Source organism: Erpetoichthys calabaricus, chromosome 1, assembly GCF_900747795.2.
Source record: "Erpetoichthys calabaricus chromosome 1, fErpCal1.3, whole genome shotgun sequence".
Taxonomy (NCBI): domain Eukaryota; kingdom Metazoa; phylum Chordata; class Cladistia; order Polypteriformes; family Polypteridae; genus Erpetoichthys; species Erpetoichthys calabaricus.
In genome coordinates this window covers 347603187-347627022 of record NC_041394.2, presented here as the reverse complement: position 1 = coordinate 347627022, position 23836 = coordinate 347603187, and the positions used below count along the sequence as shown (strand labels likewise).

The 23836-nt window shown below is 41.7% G+C and overlaps 3 protein-coding genes across 7 annotated transcripts in view; 1 reads left to right on the top strand and 2 right to left on the bottom strand.

The window, feature by feature from the left end:
• The window catches only part of LOC114668454 (zinc finger protein 883-like), a 492666-nt gene that overhangs the window by 338658 nt on the left and 130172 nt on the right, over positions 1-23836 (bottom strand). The window lies entirely within an intron of this gene.
• The window catches only part of LOC114668248 (zinc finger protein 345-like), a 394673-nt gene that overhangs the window by 240707 nt on the left and 130130 nt on the right, over positions 1-23836 (bottom strand). The window lies entirely within an intron of this gene.
• Positions 1-23836, top strand: part of LOC114669347 (zinc finger protein OZF-like) — a 314266-nt gene that overhangs the window by 282537 nt on the left and 7893 nt on the right. Inside the window, exons 1-2 of one of the 3 annotated variants that reach the window (XR_007934751.1) lie at positions 17439-17534; positions 18963-19095. The exons of the other annotated variants lie outside the window; for them this stretch is intronic. The gene's annotated coding sequence lies outside the window, so the exon portion shown is untranslated. Of the gene's footprint in view, positions 1-17438; positions 17535-18962; positions 19096-23836 lie in introns of those variants that run through there. 3 annotated transcript variants of the gene reach the window in all.

Sequence of the window (23836 nt, the reverse complement as noted above, 5' to 3'; positions counted from 1 at the left end):
AAGTGCATGTAAACTTGTGACGCACTGGAATTGTGAATCTATACTAATAAAAGGCAAAGCCCTCACTGACTGACTCACTCACTCACTCACTCACTCACTCACTTACTCATCACTAATTGTCCAACTTCCCGTGTAGGTGGAAGGCTGAAATTTGGCAGGCTCATTCCTTACAGCTTACTTACAAAAGTTAGGCAGGTTTCATTTCAAAATTCAAAGCATAACGGTCATAACTGGAACCTCTTTTTTGTCCATATACAGTAATGGACGGCAGCTCGCTGGCCGTGGGAGGCGGGGTTGCGTATCGCGTCATCACGCCTCACACGTAATCACGTGAACTAACTGTGAAGGAGAAAGGACGGCCTTATATGGCGTTCGTTTATAAAACAGTGGACAGGCTGTGTAAAGGCAGCTTCACAAAAAAACAGATCCTTAACAAATTGTTATTGGTATATTTTCCCTCAGTTTAAAAAGGTTTTCTTTTCTTCTTAATAAAAATTTAAAAGCAGAACTTCGCCGCTGCAAAGCGCACCTGACTTTATTGAAAAGAAACTAATCTTGCAGTGCCACTATTCAATGATGTGCCGCTATTCAATTACACTTGCCTTACGCCTGATGAGCCAAGAATTAGGGCGAAACACGTGTCGCGTACTCTTTGCATTATTTGACAGTAAACTATTTTCAACCATTCTATGATCTGCTTCTCACAACTGAAGGCACCGTGGCTGATGTTAGCTGACTTGCTGGCCAACCATAAGCGTTACCTGGTAGGTAACCACCCATACAATCAGATTGTGATTCAGACTATGAATACCGTGAATGTAATTACCCCGATCTACATGCTAGAGAAAATCTCAATGAAGAAGAAACAGTGTGTAAGCATACATATTAACACATGTGCAATTAAACGTGTGCATTTACGGGGTGATTTCTCAGGCTTAAAAGCTCGCCTTTTATTAAAGAGGTAAATGCAAACTGTTTTCATTCTGAAGGGCACAAACCACGTTGGATTTCAGCCGTTAAACGCGCAAAAATGTCGGTACACCAGATAAATAAGCGCAACATATTATCAGTTGTATTGTATGCTTACAATACATATAGAAATGTGTTAATCGTTAACTAATAGTATGGGATGGTGCTTTTTGATTCGCGCCTTGATTTAAACGATTCCATGTCTTGGTGGGTTTGCGTAGCTTATTGTCAATATCTTTACACCTGTTTTTAAGACTTATTGACTGAAACGGGCTTTCACGAAAAAACTTAGGGCTTTGCTACAGGATAAACCCTCCACAAGTTAAGGAAGTAAAAATAAAGGTATATATTTCTGTTTTATTTAAACCTTTTAAGTTCGTATGCATAGCCCCATTTGGCTGTTTTAGTTTTTTTTTTTTTCTTCAGTAATATTTAATCTCCTTAAAGAAAATCAACATATGCTTTTTACTTTTTTGGTATCTCTTTAGTAATATTTTAGTGTAAAAGGATAACGAGTATTTAAACCTTTTATGTTACTTTATAAAGTTATTTTAGACAATGTTGAAAAATTAATAAGAAAGCTACATATTTTGGCAGCTGCTGCTTAAACTTTCAATGAAATGAAAAAAGCTCTCCAAGAGAAAACCTCAATGAAGAAGAAACAGTTTGCACTATCTAAAAAGGAGAAACCCTCATTTATAAAGGTTTGCTGCAGATGACTTAACTGAAAATAAATGAATAGTTCCTATGTGTATAATACATATTTATCTATTTGACTTATGCCTTTATTCCAGCAACTTGCAACATCTGAGGTACAATTTGTTACATTACTTTTGTTTTTTGCAGCACAGGCAGGTGAAGTGACTTCCTCAGGGTCACACAGTGGTGTCAGTACCAGGATTTGAACTGACAAGCTCCGGGTTTACTGAAATATTACTGAAGAAAGAAAATAAATGAAAACAGGCAAATAGGACTATGCATACAAATGTCCACCCATCCATTATCCAACCCGCTATATCCTAAATACAGGAGCCAATCCCTGCCAACACAGGGCACAAGGCAAGAAACAAACCCCGGGCAAGGTGCCAGCCCACCGCAGGGCACACTCACCCACACACCAGGGACAATTTAGAATCACCAATGCACCTAACCTGCATGTCTTTGGACTGTGGGAGGAAACCCAGACAGACACGGGGAGAACATTCAAACTCCACGCAGGGAAGCGAACCCGGGTCTCCTAACTGGCACCTTTCACTGCGCCACCATGCCGCCCGCATACAAACTTAAAAGGTTTAAATAAAACAGAAATATATACCTTTATTTTTACTTCCTTAACTTGTGGAGGGTGTATCCTGTAGCAAAGCCCTAACTTTTTTCATGAAAGCCCCTTTCAGTCAATAAGCCTTAAAAACAGGTGTAAAGCTAAACTTGCAGCACCGCTATTCAATTACAGTTGCCTAACGCCTCTCCTAAGGGGACATACTGTGGGATCTGGGCATCAGTCAAAGCACCAATCACAGGCCCGATTAGAAAGCGGGAAGCTGTGATTTGTCGTCTCCCTCCCATGTAACAATCACAGCCCGTGTTACAACGCACTATGTATGTATGTGTATATGTATATATGTATATGTAGATATTTATATATACTGTATGTTTACATAACCTCTTTAACACACTACTTCTCCGCTGCGAAGCGCGGGTATTTTGCTAGTTGTTCAATAAAAAGTGAAATAATCTGTCTGTGAACATTGTCCTACACAAATTAGATGTCTTACACAAGTCAAGTCAAGTTGGGGCGCATGCACATAATAAACTAAATTTAACTGAAATAATTTGATTTCGATGAGATCCTACCTTTGTGGAAATCCCTAAACATAGTGCCAAGCAAGGTTTAGACATAAGGATATATTTAGAAAAATCGATTGTTGGTGAACTGGGCTCAGTGCAGACAGACAGATCCCTTCTGCTCTACTTACATTTGCATTTCATTACATTAATTTGCTTAGCAGATGATTTTATCCAAAGTAACTTACAAAAGTCAAGTCAAGTTGGGGAGTATGCACTGGTACAGTGCGTTGCTGCACCCACCACACAATAAAAGAACTCTGGATCCTGATTTTCAACCCCCCAGGCAGACAAACGGTCCAGTCCCGCCCTCCGGAAATGACCCTCTATCTGCCGCAGCCAGGTGTTACGTGGGCGACCCCTTGGTCTGGTCCAGCCACTCGGGTCCCCAACGATGAGGGTCTTACGAGCTGGATCACACTCGGGGAAATGCGTCACATGGCCATAGTGCCGTAACTGATGCTCCCTCACAATGCAGGTAATGTGCCTCATTCGGGACTCCATGAGCAACCGCTCATTCGACACAAAGTCAAACCAACAGTACCCAAGAATTTTCCGGAGAGACAAAGTACTGAAGGAGTCCAGTCTTTGTCTCAGGTCACTGGATAGCGTCCATGTCTTGCAACCATATAACAAGACAGGAAGCACCAGGACTCTAATGACTTGGACCTTTGTCCTTTTGCATAGATCTCGGGAGCAACACACACCCCTTTCCAGTGACCTCATGACCCTCCATGCTCTCCCAATCCATCTACTGACTTCATAGGAAGAGTCACCAGAGACATGAATGTCACTCCCGAGGTAAGTAAACCTCTCGGCAAGGTTGACACTCTCTCCGCAAACAGACACACTGCTGATGGCTGTGCCCAAGAGGTCATTATAGGCCTGGATGTTGGTTTTTATCAGGACAGTATGCCGAATATATAGTTTGTCATATAAAATCTGTGGAGGGATTATAAAGTGAGTTTTAACACATTTGAATGAATAATAAACACATTGCACACATGGAAACAATGACCACAGATGTAAAAAAGCACAATAAGTAGGTAATGTAGATATGTGCCAAATAGAGTTTATATAAAGAAAATAAGCACAGATTTAACAGAATATAAAGTCAGCAAATCATTTTATTAAATATTAAAAAATCAGTACTTGTGTACTAAACGGACGGCAGTGAAACCTCCCCCATGGAGCCCAACACTAGAATGGGTTGGGGGAAAATTTCTGTATATTTTTTTTCATCCCAATAATTATGTTATTGATTCATGAAAACAATTGTACGTATGTATTTCTACGATATTCCAATTTCTGTACATTTCTATATTTTTTTTTATCACTATAAATATGTTATGAATTCGTCATGCCATCCATCCATTTAGTACACAAGTACCAAAAATCATACAGCCTCTGGTATCCAGTTCTTTGAATTGGTTACACCAAAACGCTGCTCATAGTATCCTAATGAACACTGTCAGAAAGTCCTTTGTCAGGTTGAATTTGAACCTCTAATGGCAGAATATTAAAAATCACTTGTGGCGCCTTTCCTACATATTTCCGGGTGAAAGTTCATGCTTCGCACGTCTTTCGTCCCTTTGTTTGCTTGCTGCACGTTGTGGGAATAGTTTGTCCTTTTCTCTTATCACTTGAGCCATGCTGTGCGTCCTTGCGGAAAAGTAAGTTTATCATAGATAATTTGATATAAAGAGGTTCAAATGTTTGTTAAACTTACACGTTCAGAGTGTTAAAATGTGTATTTGTACGTAACATTGTAACTTAGTGTATGTATTTAATTTGTTTACAGAACACAGCCACAGGAATTAAAGTACTTTCAGACTTCAGATTGTGCTTGCAATTAATCTTTACCTCGATATTGGAAAGGGGAGTTTACAAACAAAGTTGTACCACCGTGGAGTTAATAGCGACACCTCCCGTGACCAGACATCTGATCGTGTCTAAGGTCGTTTGGACTTTATCTCACCCGCATCTATTACACCAGCCTGTTGTACCGAGATCAGTTCTCATTTTTATGGTCCTTCGAGCCGGATTTTTCTTTACAAGGATAAAGTTCAAAGACAAATGGATAAGGAGCAAAACGCTGATGAGCTGAGCCCAGCTCTTCAAAGTAACACTTCAGATAAAGCGGACCTGATCAATACGGCAGGAAATGTTAACCCTTCAGTAGCTGGTCAGGTCAGTCCTTCTGTTTTATGTACTGAGACGAGTTACCCTCCTGAATGCACAGTGAGCACAACTTGCCAAACAAGTTCTGCCGCAGATGCACGCAGTCAGCAGTCAGTTCACCTCCGCATCCACCGGGAGACTCGCGCTCCACCCCAGCTAGAAGCCTATGAGGTGGGATATTACCCATCATGACAAAAGGCACGCTCTGTTACAAGCTGCTCAATATCCCAACCGACTATTCCTCAGACGGCATTGGGTTCCCATGTAGGTCACAGCGAGCGGTCACATCGCACTGTAAGTTCACAGCATAGTAATGTTACGCATTTGTCATTAAGCGATTCACAGTCTGCCTTTCTTAGAGAAAAAAGGAAACTTGTGGAACTGCAAGAACTCAGAAAACAAATAGAGGAAGACCTTAAAATAGATGAGCAATGTAGACTACTAGACACTCAGGCTAGAGAAGCATTGAAGGAAAGAGAGGCTATAGCCCAGCAGTTGTCCCAGCAGCGACGTCTCCGAAGGGCTGAGCAGGACTTAGAAGAAGCACAAATGATTTCTTCATTTGTTATGGAAAATGAACGCAAAGGGATTGTGACCCCTACTGTTTCCCAGATCCCAAAGCACTTCTCAAATCTGTCAGCACCAACTAAAGATTTGCTTAATGTGAATGCAGAGCCCTTCACCATGTCCTATCCATTAGACCTGAGTGGCAGAAATAAGGATGACAGTGCCAGGGTCCCTACTGCAACAATAATGTCCCAAGACCACCAGGATTTTAGTTTTCCTGTAATCAATACACCAATCCAACATGTAACAAATAATATGCAGAGTGGAAACGCCAGGCACCAACTGCCTGGGGGTCCACGACTTGTACATCAGCCTTTCCAGCTGGTGAATGTCCCTCCTACGATTTCTAACATGCCTACAGAATCACCCTTCCTGTCAAAGCCATCTGCCTATGCCCCTTCAGTACAAGTCGCACCCGATATGATGGACTTGCTTATTGCTTCCTCATGTGGGATTCCTAAGCCGAAACTGCCATGCTTTGAGAGTGGCAAAGAGAGTGAATTTGCTCTCTTCAAAATGGGACTAGACAGTCTTTTAAATGGCCATCCCCATCTCACTGAACAGTACAAATACCAAGTGCTGCTTGGATGTTTGAAATTTCCTGGTGCACACAAATTGGCCAAAGCATATATGCATTGCCCAAATCCATATTCGATTTCCCTGCAAGCGCTGAAAGAGAAATATGGTCAACCAAGGCAGCTAGTACAGAGTGAAATAGGAACAATACTTAATGCTTCACCTATAAAATTTGGGGATGCTGAAGCATTTGAGGACTTTGCCCTTTCAGTACATGCATTGGTTGGTATGCTTCAGGCTTTGGAAGGAGAAGGTGGTTACGAATTGAGGTGTGGATCACATGTGGATCGGCTTTTGAGCAAGTTGCCCCCTAGTTATCGTGATGGATTTGTGGAATATTGCTTTGTTCTTCTTGTTCTTGTTCTTCTTGCAGTTTCCTCCCTACAGTATGTTGTTCAGATGGGTGGTTTAAATCGAGCACTTTGTTAGTGGACAGATGATAATGTAAGTCGGTGTTGCTTTCAGCAAGAAAACAAAATAACTCCATTTCTGGATCCTGCGCTTTCGTTGCGTTCCCGAAATGAGAGTTCCCATTTACCCAAAAATATGACACAACCTTTCAGTCTTTTCAGTATCTCCCTATTTTTCTTCACATTTTGATTGTGGAGCTCCGTTTCCCTGCACACTTGTTCGTTGATCCGTAGATCCACTCGGGTTTCCACAAATGTTTGCAAAAGCACACTTTCTTGTAAATGTCTGTCTGTGCTCTGGTGTCTCGCTGCTGCCTTGGCTAGACAACTCAAGTTTGCAAATCCAGTGGGGCTCCAAACACCAAGTCGATCTGTTGCAAATAACAGGCATTCCCAGCAATACAATTTGCAATGCTTCTCGGGAGCTGTGAGCCCCTTACCGCTTGTCACTACCCGATCTGCGGGCGCATGCACACAAAGACAACCCGAGCTGCATGCACATGCATGCGCAGAGCTTTACTATTAAGACCATAGAGGACCCTGCCCAATCTGCGTTTTTTTACTTTGCGACATGAGTCCATGCGATTTGTCACGCACACGCTCTCTGCTTAATAAGTAAAAGTAAACTTGCACTACAACTGTAATATTGCACAACCTGAGCCAGTTTATGAACCATTTACACCATCTGCACTGTATGTACATGTATATTCTAGTTATTCTTTCATATTGTATATTTTTCATTGTTTCATTATTCGTGTTATTTTATCATTTTATAGGAAATTAAGTCTTTGGAGGATTTGCATGTTGAATCTCAAAGACAATAAAGGAATTCAATTTAATTCAATAGTAGAGAGCGCGTATTTACAGATGATGACAACTGGATTGTAAGTCGATTTAAATTTCCAAGAGCTATCCCCTTGGTGCTGTGTGCTGTTAGAATAACGCTTAATATAATTTTTATGATGAAATACTTTAAGTATGTATATTACATTTTACAGATATATTGTTAAGTTCTTTTAAATAATGTGGGGGCATGGTGAAACCATACTACAGCACGCCAACAGGAGCACACAGGCAGTGATTGCCACACAGAATGCATTGTATTCATGATATTACAGCTCTCTGAACATTTTAGAATACTAAGATGTATACTTGATATCATTTTCGTGATAAAATGCATTAAAGCACATATTAATCAATTTGGAGGCACAGCGGTAGTGAATACGAAGACATTCATTGTGTGGTGATTGGTTATGTGGAGAAAGAAAATGGAAGTACAGTAATCCCTCCTCCATCGCGGGGGTTGCGTTCCAGAGCCATCCGCGAAATAAGAAATTCCGCGAAGTAGAAACCATATGTTTATATGGTTATTTTTATATTGTAATGCTTGGGTCACAGATTTGCGCAGAAACACAGGAGGTTGTAAAGAGACAGAAACGTTATTCAAACACTGCAAACAAACATTTGTCTCTTTTTCAAAAGTTTAAACTGTGCTCCATGACAAGACAGAGATGACAGTTCCATCTCACAATTAAGAGAATGCAAACATATCTTCCTCTTCAAAGGAGTGCGCATCAGGAGCAGATCATATCAGAGAGATAGAGAAAAGCAAACAAATCAATAGGGCTGTTTGGCTTTTAAGTATGCGAAGCACCGCCGGACAAAGCTGTTGAAGGCGGCAGCTCACACCCCCTCCGTCAGGAGCAGAGAGAGAGAGAGAGAGAGACAGAGAAAAACAAACATCAAAAATCAATACGTGCCCTTCGAGCTTTTAAGTATGCAAAGCACCGTGCAGCATGTCACTTCATGAAGCAGCTGCACAAAAGATAGCAACGTGAAGATAATCTTTCAGCATTTTTAGACGAGCGTCAGTATCGTCTAGGTGTGCGAACAGCCCCCCTGCTCACACCCTCTATGTCAGGATCAGAGAAAGTCAGCGTGAGAGAGAGAGAGAAAAGTAAGTTGGGTAGCTTCTCAGCCATCTGCCAATAGCGTCCCTTGTATGAAATCAACTGGGCAAACCAACTGAGGAAGCATGTACCAGAAATTAAAAGACCTATTGTCCGCAGAAATCCACGAACCAGCAAAAAATCCGTGATATATATTTAAATATGCTTACATATAAAATCTGCGATGGAGTGAAGCCGCGAAAGGCGAAGCGTGATATAGCGAGGGATTACTGTATAGGAATTGGGGGTTGGTATGTTTGGCAGGGACAATTGTACTAAAGTAAATAATAAAGAATAAAAAGTAAGAGTCCCCAGGTGTACATTCAGAGTAGAGAACCTTAATGTCAGGTGTGATGAGGCTCCAAAGAGCTGGATCTATGAATGGGTGTCGCTCAGGTTTAACTGGACTATTGTGTAAATGTCGGGTTTATGAGCTGGTGGTCGGAGACACAAACACAGAATTCAATGGATGTTCTTCTGAGCGGGCTTTCTTTATTGCAGGAGTGCTGTCCCTGTCAAACATACCAAACCCCCAGCTCCTACCTTCCTTTTTCTTTCTCCACATAACCAATCAGCTATAAACCAACTAGCTATAAACTTAGGACACGGAGTGTTCAGAACTCTGAAAAATCTTTGTTATACATGTGTAATTACACCATCCATATCTGTATATGGTTTAAAGACTTTCTGACAGACCATACACAAAGGGTTAGGGTACACATCTCCTCGGCCATCAGCATCAGCACTGGCTCTCCTCAGGGCTGTGTGCTGAGCCCCCTGCTCTTCACGCTGCACACACATGACTGCACTCCCACCCACCACAGCAACACCGTTGTCAAATTTGCAAACGACACCACTGTGGTGGGGCTTATCTCTGGGGAGGATGAGTCCACCTACAGGGACAAAGTGGAGCGGCTGACAGCGTGGTGCACTGACAACAACCTGCTTCTGAATACAATGAAGACCAAGGAGCTCATTGTAGACTTCAGGAAAAAGAAAACGGACATCAAACCACTCTACATCAGAGGGGATTGTGTGGTGAGGGTGTCAGACTTCCACTTCCTGGGAGTCCACATCATGGAAGACCTGTCCTGGGGTGTGAACACAGCTGAGATGGCCAAGAAGGCTCCGCAGAGACTTTAATTATTGAGAGTCCTTAGGAAAAATAACATCCCCCAAAAACTGCTGGTGTCCTTCTATCGCTGCTCTATCAGAGTATCCTGTGCTACTGCCTCTGTGTGGGGTTTTCCAGCTGAACAACAGGGCAGAGGAGACACTTCAGCAGATCGTAAAGACTGCCCAGCAGATCATCGGCTGCACTTTACCCTCTCTGGATGAACTGCACAGCTCTCATTGCCTCAGGAAAGCGGGAAACATCTTAAAAGTCTCCTCACACCCCGCTCATGACATGATCCAACTGTTGCCATCAGGCCAAAGATACAGGAGCATCAAAACAAAGACTCATAGACTGAATAACAGTTTGTACCCTGTTAATATTAGGGCACTGAATGCCACCTAATCACCTCCAATGCAGCAGTGCAATAGATGACATCTTGTGCAATAGTGTTCATGTGCAATAAGGTCTTATGTTGAATGTTTGTGTTCTACCTTATTTCTTCTTATCCTTTTGTAATTATATTTATTTATATTTTGACACCGCAGGGACTGCACCTAATTTCGTTGTATTTGTTATAATGACAACAAAGATATTCTGATTCTGATTAATTAGACTGTTGATTCAGTGGGACTCTCTTGAAGTGATGTTACCAGCCCAGCACATCACAGCATAGAAAATAACGCTGGCCATCAAAGAGTTCTAGAAGAAGTGAATGCACTACTCACATTAAAGGAGCACAGGCTCCTAATGACAAAGAGCCTGCTCTGCCCTTTCTTCTATAGTGCCAATGTGTTCACTGCTCAATCCAACCTGTCATTGATGTGGACCCCCAAGCACTAGTAGGAGTTCACCACCTCTACGTCCACTCCTTTAATAGTGACTGGACATACAAGTTCTTTGGTGCAGTGAAAGTCAATAAGCAGTTCCTTGGTTTTGCTGATGTGAAGCGTTGTTTAATAATGTACAGTATGAAAGACACCATATTAAAGAAAGAAAGAAACAGCAGTCACTAATGGTGTTGTGGGATATGGCCGGCCATTCATCCTGGTCAATAAACCCCAGGCCGCTAGATGGAGCCTTCCTTGCAACGTGGAGATGCCCAGAATTCCAGCAGGGCATCATGGACTATGGAGTTTTAATACACAGCCCTGCTGGATAACGTCGGGGCCGCTGCAGGGAGACACAGAGACGTTTATTTTCCATACCACCCGGAAGTAAATCCCAGTCACATGGTTGGAAGAAATAAAGTGCTTCCAGGCTGATGAAGAAACTGAGTTTTCGTTTGACCCGGAAGTTCTGGATAATCACATGGACTGAGGGCTTAGAAGCACTTCCGGGTCATGAACTATAAAAAGGACGGTGAGAGATCCCAGAGCCGAGCTAAGCTGGGTGGAAGGGTGGCAACGTGTCTGGGAGTGGAGGATTATTGATTATTTATGAGTATTGTGGAGTGGAGGGTGCTTGGTGCACATTATTATTATAAAATAAAGTCATATTGGACTTTTATCTGGTGTCTGGCGTCTGATCAGTGGGTTCAAGGGAGCGAGAGTGCCCCCATCTGTTACAGTGTATAGTAATGTCCAGTATGAAAGGACATAGAAGAACAAAATAAAGGAAGAAATTATAGTCATTGAGTGTTGTGGTGTTAATACTGAAGAAAAGAAACAATAATCATTAAGTGGTATAAAAATGGACATTATTAAATGCTCTATGCAATATCCATCTTACTAACCGAAGCTTGTAAACCGGATATGGGCGCTGGGCACATCGAGGCGCACGCGCACTGCTGCACTGCACAGAAAACACAGAAACGAGAAGGTTGGAAACCGGATGTCACGCGCACTGCAACGAGCCCGCCACCTGTAAACTACACTTGCTCTAATCCACTGTGCCAGTAATGCAGATCACATAAAGGTCATTCAGTTTGGCGCCCGCCCCAGAGTCCAGAGTCAAACGCAGCAGCGTCACCAAAACCTTGTGGCGCCCGCCGCGCGCGCCTACAACGCGCTTGCGAAAGGAGTCGTGGCTCAACCCAAAGAAAACACAGAAACGAGACTACGACCTGTGAACTACACCTGAGGTAAAGCGTGCACGCCAGGTTATACAGCCGCCCGGACGCGACCGCCCACACCACCGCATGTATCCTCCATGATATGTCTTCACGCAGCGCCTTCCCACCGAGGCGCATATTGCGCTGAGACGCTCGCCCCACAGTCAGACGCAGCGGCTTCCCAGAGTCAGTAGGTGGCCCCCAAACAACACAACCTGTTCAAGCAGTCGGTGTCAGCGAAGGCAACAGACTCACGTCTCCACAAAACGAAACCGCTTTAGTACAGAGAGATGCTGAAAGTACACAAGAGTACAAGGAGATGAGGCGCAAGGTGAAGAGAGAGGTGGCGAAGGCTAAAGAAAAGGTGTATGATGAATTATATGAGAGGCTGGACACTAAGGAGGCAGAAAAGAATTGATGGGCTAGACAGAGGGAGCGAAGTTGAAAAGATGTGCAGCATGCATGCAGGCCAGAGTGTACAGCCGCCCGAGCGCGACCGCCAACACCACCGCATATACCACGTTCGTTTAGTAATGTGGCCCTCCATGCCCGGAGGACTCCGCTGTAGTACATATATGTTTATTTAATTAAATGAAACCTTAACCATGACTACAACCTGTACACTAAACCTGAGGTGCAGCGTGCACGCCAGAGTGTGCAGCCGCCCGAGCGCGACCGCCCACACCACTGCATATACCACGTTCGTTTAGAAATGTGGCCCTCCATGCCAGGAACCGCCGCCGTGGCCACTTCAGCACGCGAATCCGCCGTCGTCAGCAAACGACTTATCGCTTTGTAGAAAAACAAACGCGCGATTGCATGGCTGAAAACAATAAACGAAGGCGCCTACAACTGAGTCACAGCTCCAAAAAGAAACCGCTTTAGTACAAATATGTTTATTTAATTAAATGAACTGTCCCAGGATGCACCCACCCTCCATGATATGTCATCCCTCCAAGTATCATAAGGAGCTGAAAGTGATTGCCTTTCTTGGATTTGCGATTCTTTCGAGAATCGGGGGCTTGCTGGTAAAGCAAGAACAGTAGTGCTGCTGCTTTGCAGTAAGGAGACTGTGGAAGATTGTGGGTTCGCTTCCCGGTTCCTCCCTGTGTGGATAGCGCTTTGAGTACTGAGAAAAGCGCTCTATAAATGTAATGAATTATTATTATTTATTATTAAGGGTATAAAATAATGTCAAGAAATAAAGAAAAAAAGAACAGATGTTAAGCATACATGAATATTGACTTTGGCGCTCTCTTGTGGTGTCAATTTAAATGTGCAACTTTTGATTAGATCAGGGCTCGCCAACTCCCGTCCTGGAGGACCACCGTGGCTGCAGGTTTTCATTCTAACCCTTTTTTTAATTGAGTGCCCTGTTTGCGCTGCTAATTAACTTCTTGTGAATTCATTTTAATTGAATTGCTTTTTTAAGAATTTCTTCATGGTTCTTCTGCATTGTTTCACTTCTTTCCTTAAATGGCACCAAAATATAAATAAAACGTGAAGTGAGGGAGCCAACAGAAGACCAACTAAGTCAGGGCTTCAAACTCCAACCAATTTCACTCCAACCAGTTGCTTAATGAGGCGCCGAGTCTTGTTGTTAATTAAACTCGTTCTTTAATTGCATGGCTTGTTGCTGCATTAGCAGACATTGCTGAAATTGTTGATTTTTCTCTTTCTACGAGCACAGTTAAAATGTTTTGGGGACCTGAGCAGATCGACATTCCTGAGATCTTCATCATTCTTTATTTTCAGATATTGTATGATGGACACCAGTTTTTTTTTGGCTCATTTTATATCTCATTATTGTTTGGCTGCTAATTAAGGAAAAAGAAACAATTAAGGGGTCTGAGTCTTCAAGAGCAAGTCAAATAAAATGAATGTTAAAGGAGTTAATTAGCAGTAAAAACAAGTCACTCATTTAGAAAAGGGTTAGAATGAAAACCTGCAGCCACGGTGGTCCTCCAGGACTGGAGTTGGCAATCCCTGGATTAGATAATACAAAAAGAAAAAAAAAATTGCAACATCCTCGCCTTTCCTGCGTGCGCTACAAGTAAGAAATAGGACAACATTAGTTGCTCATTCTGTGCATTTGAACAAAACCAACGAAAACGTTGAAAATCTTCCTGAGAAAATTAACTACAACTACGGTGGTTCATATGTGGGGTCCTGAAAATCCTGTGTATCTTCCTGGGTCAGCAGTCAGGGCAGGCCAAATCCCCACGTGTGAGTGGGACAGCAGGGTTCAGAAGGAATGGCCAGCTAGAAAAAAAGATACAACTTGGGTGGCAAAAACGCATCAGCAGACCTGTCTTGATGGATCCAGATAAGGCACCGCTACCCCTGCCTCATATGAAATTTGGTTTAATGATGTCATTTGTCAGAGTCCTATCACAAGATGGAGCCTGTCTGATGGATCTGCACCAAAAGACTCTGTTTTTGTCTGAGGCTAAACTGAAAGAAGATCATTTTTGCTGAGCCTGATACAGTAATCCCTCACTTATCGCGAGAGATAGGTTCCAAGGCCGACCGCGATAACTGAATTTCCGCGAAGTAGGGACACCATATTTATTTAATTATTTAACGTGTATTTGGACGTTTTTAAACCCTCCCTGTATTGTTTACAACCCACCCTTTACTCTATTAATAACAGGGACAACTGCTAAGCAATATGAAATCGGTAGATAAGTTTGCACTTACTGTATAGCGAAGTACACGTAGCTATATATGACATGATGATGGTGATGAATATGCTGCGCAGTAAAAATGATGACAATGAAGGTGATAATCCCCTGAATGCAGTAGCAGGGGCACGTTAATGCTGAATGAGTGAGATGAGACTTCCTGGTTAATGCAGCACTCCGTCGCTGAGCCAATCAGCAGCACACAGGAACTTAACTGCATGCTCTGATTGGGTAGCTTCTCAGCCATCCGCCAATAGCATCTCTTGTATGAAATCAACTGGGCAAACCAACTGAGGAAGCAAATACCAGAAGTAAGAAGACCCATTGTCCGCAGAAACCCGCGAAGCAGCAAAAAATCCGTGTTATATATTTAGATTTGCTTACATATAAAATCCGTGAAGTCGTGAATCCGCGAAAAGTGAACCGCGAAGTAGCGAGGGATTACTGTATTGGAAATCTGATTTCTAATGTGATGTTATTAGTGGAATGAATGACATGAAACAAGAGGCTTTTCTATCATTCAGAGATGTTAGTTCTATGTTTTTAGGTATATAAAGAAAAAATTATGAAGACTTTATGAACAACTCATTTGTTAAGTTTAATGGAATTAAGTTGCAACGTGAGTCTCAAAGTCTGCATTTGGAGTTTTCCCATGAAAGTCTTGGAGCGGTGATTGAAGAGCAGGGTGAAAGATTCCATCAGGACATGGAAAGAAGGGAACAGGGACTTTGGGGTGACAGTATGATGGTGGACTACTGCTGGATGATGAAAATGTGGACAAAGGACAAGCCAGCCAACAAAAATCTAAGAAGTGACAACAACTCGAGAAGTTACAGTATTTGTACACCAATGATGTATGTTTAACTAATTTAGAACAATGTGATATGCATGAATAAATTGTGTTATGATGGAAACAATAGAATTTTTATTGTGTTCATGAATGTAAATAAAAACAACTATTTACAATTAAAATAGTTTGAGTTTTAATTTTTCAGACCTTTGAGTTAAGTAGTCGGAAAATCTAGAATTGCAGAATGAATCTCATGGTGCTGCTGCTGTGTTTCTTAAAAACAATCAGTTATCCCCATGTTAACACATATAAATACTTGGTAATAATAAAAACATATCAGACTTAGTTATATAATTTCTACATTGACCAAAACATACAAACTGGGAAGTTACAGATTGATGAATTAGGTTTGGGGTCCAATTAAAAGAAGAGCTTGTGTGGAATAAAAACCTGCTGCCACACGGCGTCTCCCAGTCTGAGAAGCACTGATCTACTACATTTGAAAGTGTCGCCCTCCTCTGTCCTCCTAACGCAGGGGTCTGCAACCTTCACTATGAAAAGAGCCATTTTGCCCCCTCTTCCTCCAAAGAAAAATAGTCTGGAGCCGCAAAACATAACACAGCTTATAAACTTTTAAAAGTTTTAATCTTTTTTTAGATTTTACTTGTTACAACCACGGAATACAACAAACAGAAGTGCAGTGTGCATGTGTAGGCCTACTTTGAAATAAATTAAACTGAACTATGCAGGCCTATTTGGGTCCTTCCTATACCTGTGTAAAATTAAAATAAAAACTAGCCCACTTTAATATAAATAAAACATTTAGCTGTAGCTTAGCAGCTTTAAAAAAGTAAACATTAAATTCCATTTCAGTGTGCTGAATCAACTGAAGCACCTGAACATACAAAAAAACCTACATCAGCTCCTGGTCCGAAATGAATGTGTTTTTTTTTTCTGAAAAATAATAGCATATTAAATGCTATTGTTCTCACCTGTTTAATGTGACTTCTGTTCATGAAGTTCGCTGCTGATCATCTCTATGTCGGGGCTGTACGATGTGACTTTGACCTTCACACAGGACTGCAGGCTCTCATGTGTGAGGCAGGAGCGATATTTGGACTTTATGAAGTTCATGCTTGAGAAAACTTGCTCACATAAGTATGTTGAGCCAAAGATGGACAGGACTCCAAATGCATATTTTTTTCCTGTTCATATACGTTTCGGGAATGGCACTCCACGTGTCGAAAACAAATTTGTCGGGTTTGGGGAGGTTTTCAATATCACTCCATTTGTGCTCTTTAGCGAGAGTAGCCTTCTGACGGGTGACTTCTTCAAGATCCGCTGTCAGGCATTTGAACTTGGACACCCATTAATCTTTATCTGCTATGTCGTCCAGTTCAATTTCTAGATCGGGCTTACTTACTCACTCCTGTGAATGCGGATGTGTTCAGCAGGGATGGGTCGATGTCCAGGGGTGTGACAGGGAAGGAGAGAGTGTTTTTTTCCGTTCCATACTCACTGAACCTTTCTCTAAATGCAGCTTGCATTTTCTGAACAATTTCTCGTTTGTTTTTAAAGTCGGAGAATAGATGCTCTGATATTTTTATGAACGACTCTTTCATGTATTCTCCGTCTGTGAACGGCTTACCCCTCCTTACGATCTCTTGAGCTGCCACAAAACCAGCAGCTGTAGTTGACTGTGTAGAAGTGATCCACTTTTTGAAAGTATGTTTGCTCTGTTCAGCTTTCCGTTGCAGTTCCGAAATTGCTCTCTTTCGCTTATCTTCACTTGGGTATTTTGAATGCTGAGTGCTTGTTTCGAAAATGTCTTTCAACGTTACATTTTTTGTTGTTCGATAATTTATCGCCACATATTAAGCACACCGGTAAGCCAGCGTCGTTGGCGGTGAAGGCAAATGCTGCTGTCCACGCAGAATTAAACTCTCTAAATTAGATGTTAAAATGTATAACAGTAGTAGTCGTAAATAAACATATATATAAATACAACTTAAATTAAGAAATTGCCATTATTCATTTTCATGATTTTTTTTTTGTCAAGGCCAAAGGGAGCCACTACAAGGAGGCTGAAGAGCCGCATGTGGCTCCAGAGCCGCGGGTTGCCGACCCCTGTCCTAACGGGTCACCTTTCACGTAAGCCTACAATCCGTCATTACATGCCAGCTAAAGCCAGTTCTCACACAGGCTCTGGCAAACCAAACAGCGCGAACGCGCGTGCACGTGAGTGGCAGCTGTGTCGTTCCTGTGACGTCATCAAGTAGCGACGACTAAACAGAAGTGCACGAGCGTCTCGAATCTTGTGACTGGAGAACTAACGGGATGGGGGTTTCTTGCTGCTGAGTGAGCTGACTTTTAAACGTATCATACAGAAGCAGAAAGTAAGTGGTCTGTGTTCGGAGCCGTCACTTTGTGTGTGTGGGATTTTATTTTTCGCTTCTGGCTGTGCTACAGTACGCGTTTTGAAGGACAGGTCGATCTTTACCAAGGACTCTCCTCGTGTGCCGCCTGACTTGGCTTCTGTCTTTGGCTCATTTTTTATTTCACCTTCTCCTTTTACAAGTCTGTTTATATCCCTTGTTAATCTTTATCACTTATTGATGCAGTCGATGACCTAGCGGTCGATCTCAGGGTGTTTTTTTTTTTTAATTTTTATTTACGAGTTTAAACTCCCGGCAGTGACTCGCAGTCTGGTCAATGATACACTCGCGAAAGCAGAACGGCGGTAGAGGCTTTGTGTACCAAATATCCGTCAAATAAAAAACAGAAAGCACACAACCTCATCCTTCTACAGACACCTGAACGCAAAATGAAGAAAAAGAGATCGGCGCGTTAACTTTTATCCGTTAAAACGGCAGCACGAGTCCAGCGAACATCCGGTAAGCTGTTTTACGATGACATGAATTCCTTTTTGCCGCAGAGAGAATTCCATTATTTCAGTTTAAGACGGGACGTCATTTTCCCATCGAGTTATGAGAGGTGTATGCGGTGTGAAAGCCAGCCCTGGATACTAGTGATGGGCAGCTCGATACTCCGGTCTCGACACTGTGTCGAGCTTCCGAAGCGCTGCTTCGAGACTTGTTTCAAATGCGCCCATCACGTGAATTTGAGTCACGCTAGCGTAATGACGTCATTGATATCCGCGCAGTCAGCAGTTGATTTGGTCACTGACTAGCCCAGGGGTAGGCAACGTCAGTCCTGGAGAGCCGCAGTGGTTGCAGGTTTTTGTTCCAACCCAGTTTCTTAATGAGCAATCAATTATTGCTGATGAGACACTTATTGCTTAAGTGATAGTTTGATGCTTCATTTTAGTGGTCTCGCTTGTTAAGTCTCCCCGCCCTTAATTGCTTATTTCAATCTTAAACAGCTGCATTCAGTGTGTTAATGGCTCCTTATTTAGTAATAAGATGTAAAAGACAAAGCAGCCAGAAGTTCTCCATCTAGCTGCTAGTTACTGCCTCACAGCTCCAGCAGTGTGAATTTGAACCTCCGTCTTTTTACATCTCCTGTGCAGTTTTCACGTGTGTCCCGTTGCTGTGTTTTTGTTTTTTATTCTCCCATATTATAAAGATGCACTGACAAATCTAACTGAGGTAAGTGTTGGGTCGGTACAACATTTTTGATTTTGGTATCAATACCAGGTTTTAGACAACAGTGCTGGTACCAAATTGGTTCAAAGCCCCTTCGTACCACCGGACACTCTTTGCTGATCGCTTGGCCTCTCTCCTCAAGTCAAGATCTTCTTTGATTCATTTGAATATTCATGAGGGTTAGTAATTGGTTGTTACTTGTCTGGCTCCTCCTCTTAGGGTTACCCACAGCAGACTGGTCACTCTGGCACACAGATCTTCAAATGGCGACGCTCTGTGGGTGACAGAGGCACACAAGGTCTCCACCACAGCAAGGCCACAATACTGGGAGCAGTTGGGATTTAGTACTGGGGTATGTATGAAACTATTCATGTTTTTTCTTTTGCGTTTGTGGGCAACATTTACTTCTACAAGATGAAATAATTAAACATGAAAGTTTGTCCTGAGATGTTAAAAACAGAGCTGAAATTCAGTTTTAGACATTTTAAAATAAATTCCGCAGATGTTCATTAAGACTCGGATTATGTAGCTACTGTCCTCCATCACTAAGTCCAGACAGTTTTATTTGTAAACCATCTGCAGTCGCCCTGTGCCCCTGTTATATGTGACCCTCCGTGAGTTTTTAAGCAGTGGGGTCAGAACTGCTTGTATGTCGACAGAAGTGGTTTGTGTTCTAAACTAATTAAGGGGGTTGGAGAACATTGCATGAAGTACTTAAAAGTGCACCGTGGTGCTGGTTTACTGGATATTTTACTACACATTTACAAAGATTTTATAGTTCTCTGATTAAGGAAGGAAAACATTTCAGATTTTTTTTTAATGTATCTTTTTTGTATTATTATGAAGTCCTTCTGCTGGAGTTGGACTGTTCAGTGAGGCAGGACCCCCACATACTTAACGTTTGAGTTGAAACAGCTCAGCTAAACGCACACTGACGTCTGTCCATCCATCCATTGTCCAACCCACTGAATCTGAACACAGGGTCACGGGGGTCTGCTGGAGCCAATCCCAGCCAACACAGGGCACAAGGCAGGAACCAATCCCGGGCAGGGTGCCAACCCACCGCAGGACGTCTGTCCACTAAAGCACTTATCTCATTACTTATGGGATACATCAGTTTCCATTACAGTAATGAATCAAAGTCAACATCAAAACTATACAGATAATAAATAAACTATATATATTTCTCATTAGAAATGCAAATTTTGTAGTATGAAATACAAATGAAAAGCAACAAAAATGGTGCAGGCTGCAGATTTCAGTTTCCAAGGGTAAAGGACAACAGATTTAAGAATTCTATTCCCAGAGCTATAAGCATTTTGAATTCTTTTATTTGTAGGAATGCGGCTAAATGCTTCCATTTTGAATAATTTTTTGCACTGTTGAAGATAATTATTAATCTTTGACTTAATCTTGAATATGTGTACTTGTGCTAATGCTGGTCATAAGCTGTTGCGTCTTTTCTTATTTCATTCTATTTGTGTAATGGTGTTAAATGTTTATGTACTGTCCTGCTGAAACAAGTGCCACTCCAGGATTGTAAAGTGTACCTAACAAATTAACAACCTGCAGACCTTATTTGACAAAGTGGTGCAGATTGATTCACAACTCCAAATGCCACCTTCAGCTGACAGGTAGAAAGCTGGTAAATACATTAAGTCAATAAATAATTACAATCTGAGGAAGTGGAGACCAACAACAGCCACTGTTAAGCATGACATCAAAAGTATATCGCTATTTGATAATCGATTTGTGGATTAATTATTAAGTAGGGCTAAGATTTACCTCCTCAGTGTTCACTGAGACAATCACAGCAGCAGCTTTTGATCTTAATCCCTGGCTCCCTGTGTCTTACAGAACTGAATATAAAATCCTACTAATAACCTACAAAGCTTTAAATAACCTCACACCAAACTACATCAGTGACCTTCTCCATCACTATGTGCCTGCCCGCCCACTAAGGTCCTCTGATTCTGGCCATCTTGTTGTGCCCCACACTAACCTACACTCCATGGGTGACAGCAGGGCCTTCAGCTGTATAGCGCCCAGACTCTGGAATGACCTACCAAAATTAATCAGGTCAGCTGACTCCATGAATTCTTTTAAAAAACAACTCAAAACTCATCTGTTCAGGAAGGCTTTTAGCTCTACTTGACTTTATTACCCTTCTCTCAGTTTACTTCTCTGTCAAGATGCTAATGTAACCTGTATGTGTGTGTGCGAGACCATCAATTATGTTGTCTGGTTTTTTTTTTCAGAATTTACTGTCTTAATCTTCTTTGTTTATTTATCTGGTTTGTACAATGCTATATACTGTATATTCTGTCGTTCTTTATTTATTCTGTAAGTGCCTTGAGCATGGGAAAGGCGCTATATAAATAAAATGTATTATTATTATTATTATTAATCAGCAAGATCTACCCTCCCAAAACAAAGTAAACCCAAGATCATAAAATCAATTTAAAAACCACCACCATCTCAAATGTTTACCTCTCTTGCCCCATCAGTCAGTCCACACTGTGGGTGTCTTTCTCACAGCACAGTAATCACCTCACACACTAAATGCTGCCCTCTTAAGAAATACCAGCACAAGTCTCACCTCCACTCGGCGATGTCACCTGTGTGTCCACCTGCGACCAAACTCCCTAATTATTAAGCTGACCACCACGACCTCCCTCACTAACTGGCTCAAGTGACATAAGTGTTGTATCAAAGTCACACTTCTGAAGTTGTACCCTAAACAATTAAAAACATGTGCACCAATTTAAACAAACAGATTAAGCAAATCCAGTGTCCAGCAATAGATAGAATAGAATTGGTAGAACTTTATTTGTCACAAGGGGGAATTTTGGCGTTTTACAGACGTTCTTTAAAAAAATAAAATCCAGATAAATAAGTAAATAAACATACATACACACTTTAGTCTGAACACACACCAGAATGACTATGAAGCAAGAAAACTAAAAAGAAAGGAACGTTCTGAATTGGCTGCCACAGTCGGTTTGATGCATTATCCAGACGTATTGCTGTTCGTATAAAGGAGCCCCCGTAGTGTTTCTTGGCACACTTATGCGGAATGATTTGAAAGAACTCCATTTTAGTGTGTCAGAGAGAGGATGTGCAGCATTGTTCATAATGGCACTCAGTTTTGTTTTAATTCTCTCCTTAGCTTTGAACTCCAGGGGGTCCAGGGTGTGTCCCATAACTGATCTTGCCCTTTTAATTAGCCTGTTAATTCAGTTGGCCTCTCTTGACGTGATGTACACAGCTGAGCACACCGCAATGTAGCAAACCCCAATGGTAATCATAAAGTGATAGAAGATGTGAATTACGTCACTTCCCACATTGAAGGAATGCAGCCTCCTAAGTAAAAAAAAGCCCACTTTGCCCTTTCTTATGGAGTTAAAACACTTTTTCCATTTAACACGACACACACATCCATCCCTATTATGATGGTGCAGTTAAGGAGCTTAAGTCACGTCAATCAGCTATTTACTAATGCAGAAGGGATGGTCACAGTTTAACACATTAAAGCCTTTAGTGAGAATAAGGGAATTTATTAAATTTAATAATACAATCAAAAGTTATTATTGACTCTGTGGGTAACAGAGAGGACTGGTGACTTTTACTAAATTATTAATTCAGTTACCCAGGAAGGTCTGTCAAACATACAGGCAAAAATAGAAGTTACTCACCATCAGTTACACCTGTCAGCCTAAGCTAACAAACCCCTTATTTCACTTGCTTGTCTTCTCCTGTTGTTTCTGTGCATTTCAGCAAAGTTAAGTTCCTCTTTCTTCTTCTCCCTCCTGGCTTTTCTGTTTCTTAACTCTGTTCTGTGCCCCTACTTGTATAAACCTTCATCAACATAAACTGATAAGACAATTCTGAGATCCCAGCAGGACTGTATGTTTAATTCAAGTTGTGAATACTGCTGACCCACAACTGTGTAAGATGGTCTTCTTGTTTCAGCCCCTGTCGGACTTTCACTCCACTCCCAAGATTGTTTAACCTTTGATAATTTGAAATGAAGAGCAGTGAGTTACTGTCAGCATGCTATGAACTGTGTAACTTTTAGAAACCTTAAACGAGAGGGTCTTGTAAAATGACATTGAAGTGTCTTTAGATATAAGTGATGAAGTTTTAATGAAGCTGGTTGCTGTTCTTCCTACAGAGAAAAAGAAAAAGTTGCTGTTTACTGGAACATCTCGATGGATGTGAAACAGGAGAGCTGTGATGTGGACAGAAATATCATGGATATTAAGGAGGAGGACTGTGAGTGGGAGTCCATCTATCCTAAACAGGAAAGTCTGAGCATCAAGAAGGAGACTAGTGAACTGCGGTCAGTTGGCATTCAAGAAGATGATGAGAAGTCAGTCAGTATTGAGACACATAACCATACAAATCTGAAGAGTATTGAGGAAGATGACTTTCATGATGGGTGTCAAGGTGGAGTGGTGACAGGGTTAGACTCTTCTCTAAGCAGACACCGTTCATCTCCAGAGCCTTCTGTCAATGTGAAGTCTGAATCATTACAGTCTGAACCAAAGAGAACTAAGAAAACTACATCTGTTACAACTCCGGAAAATCAGCCACCACCTACGACGAAGTCTGGGAAAAGTAAGTGTAAAATAAATTTGTGTGAGTTTTAGATTTGGGGCTTATGGACATGAAAGGTTGGGTCTTGTGGTTATTATAAGAACTGTAGAAATGGAGTGAAAAGACTGCATTTTACTGTGTGTTTAAATGTAAGTTTGAGATTTCATCTATTGTAGTGTAAGGTTTGCTATTTTTCCATTATAGTGACATTTAAGCATTCACAGTCCACTCCATGACCCTCCTGTCTTTACTAATTGGTTGACCCTTTTTTAGCAGTAATGATCTCCACCAGACTTTTTTGTAGCTGCTGATCAGCCTTGAACTTTATCCCACTCCTTCTGTCCAAACCTCTTCAGTTCCCTCATCCCTGGGACCTCTTTTCTGATTAGTCCTCAGCATCTTGTATCTCTTATTGGCCATTCCAGAACACCAGTTTCCTTATGTTGGATCAGTACTAATTCCAGCCTTTCTCTTTTTGATTTCTTCATGTGTTT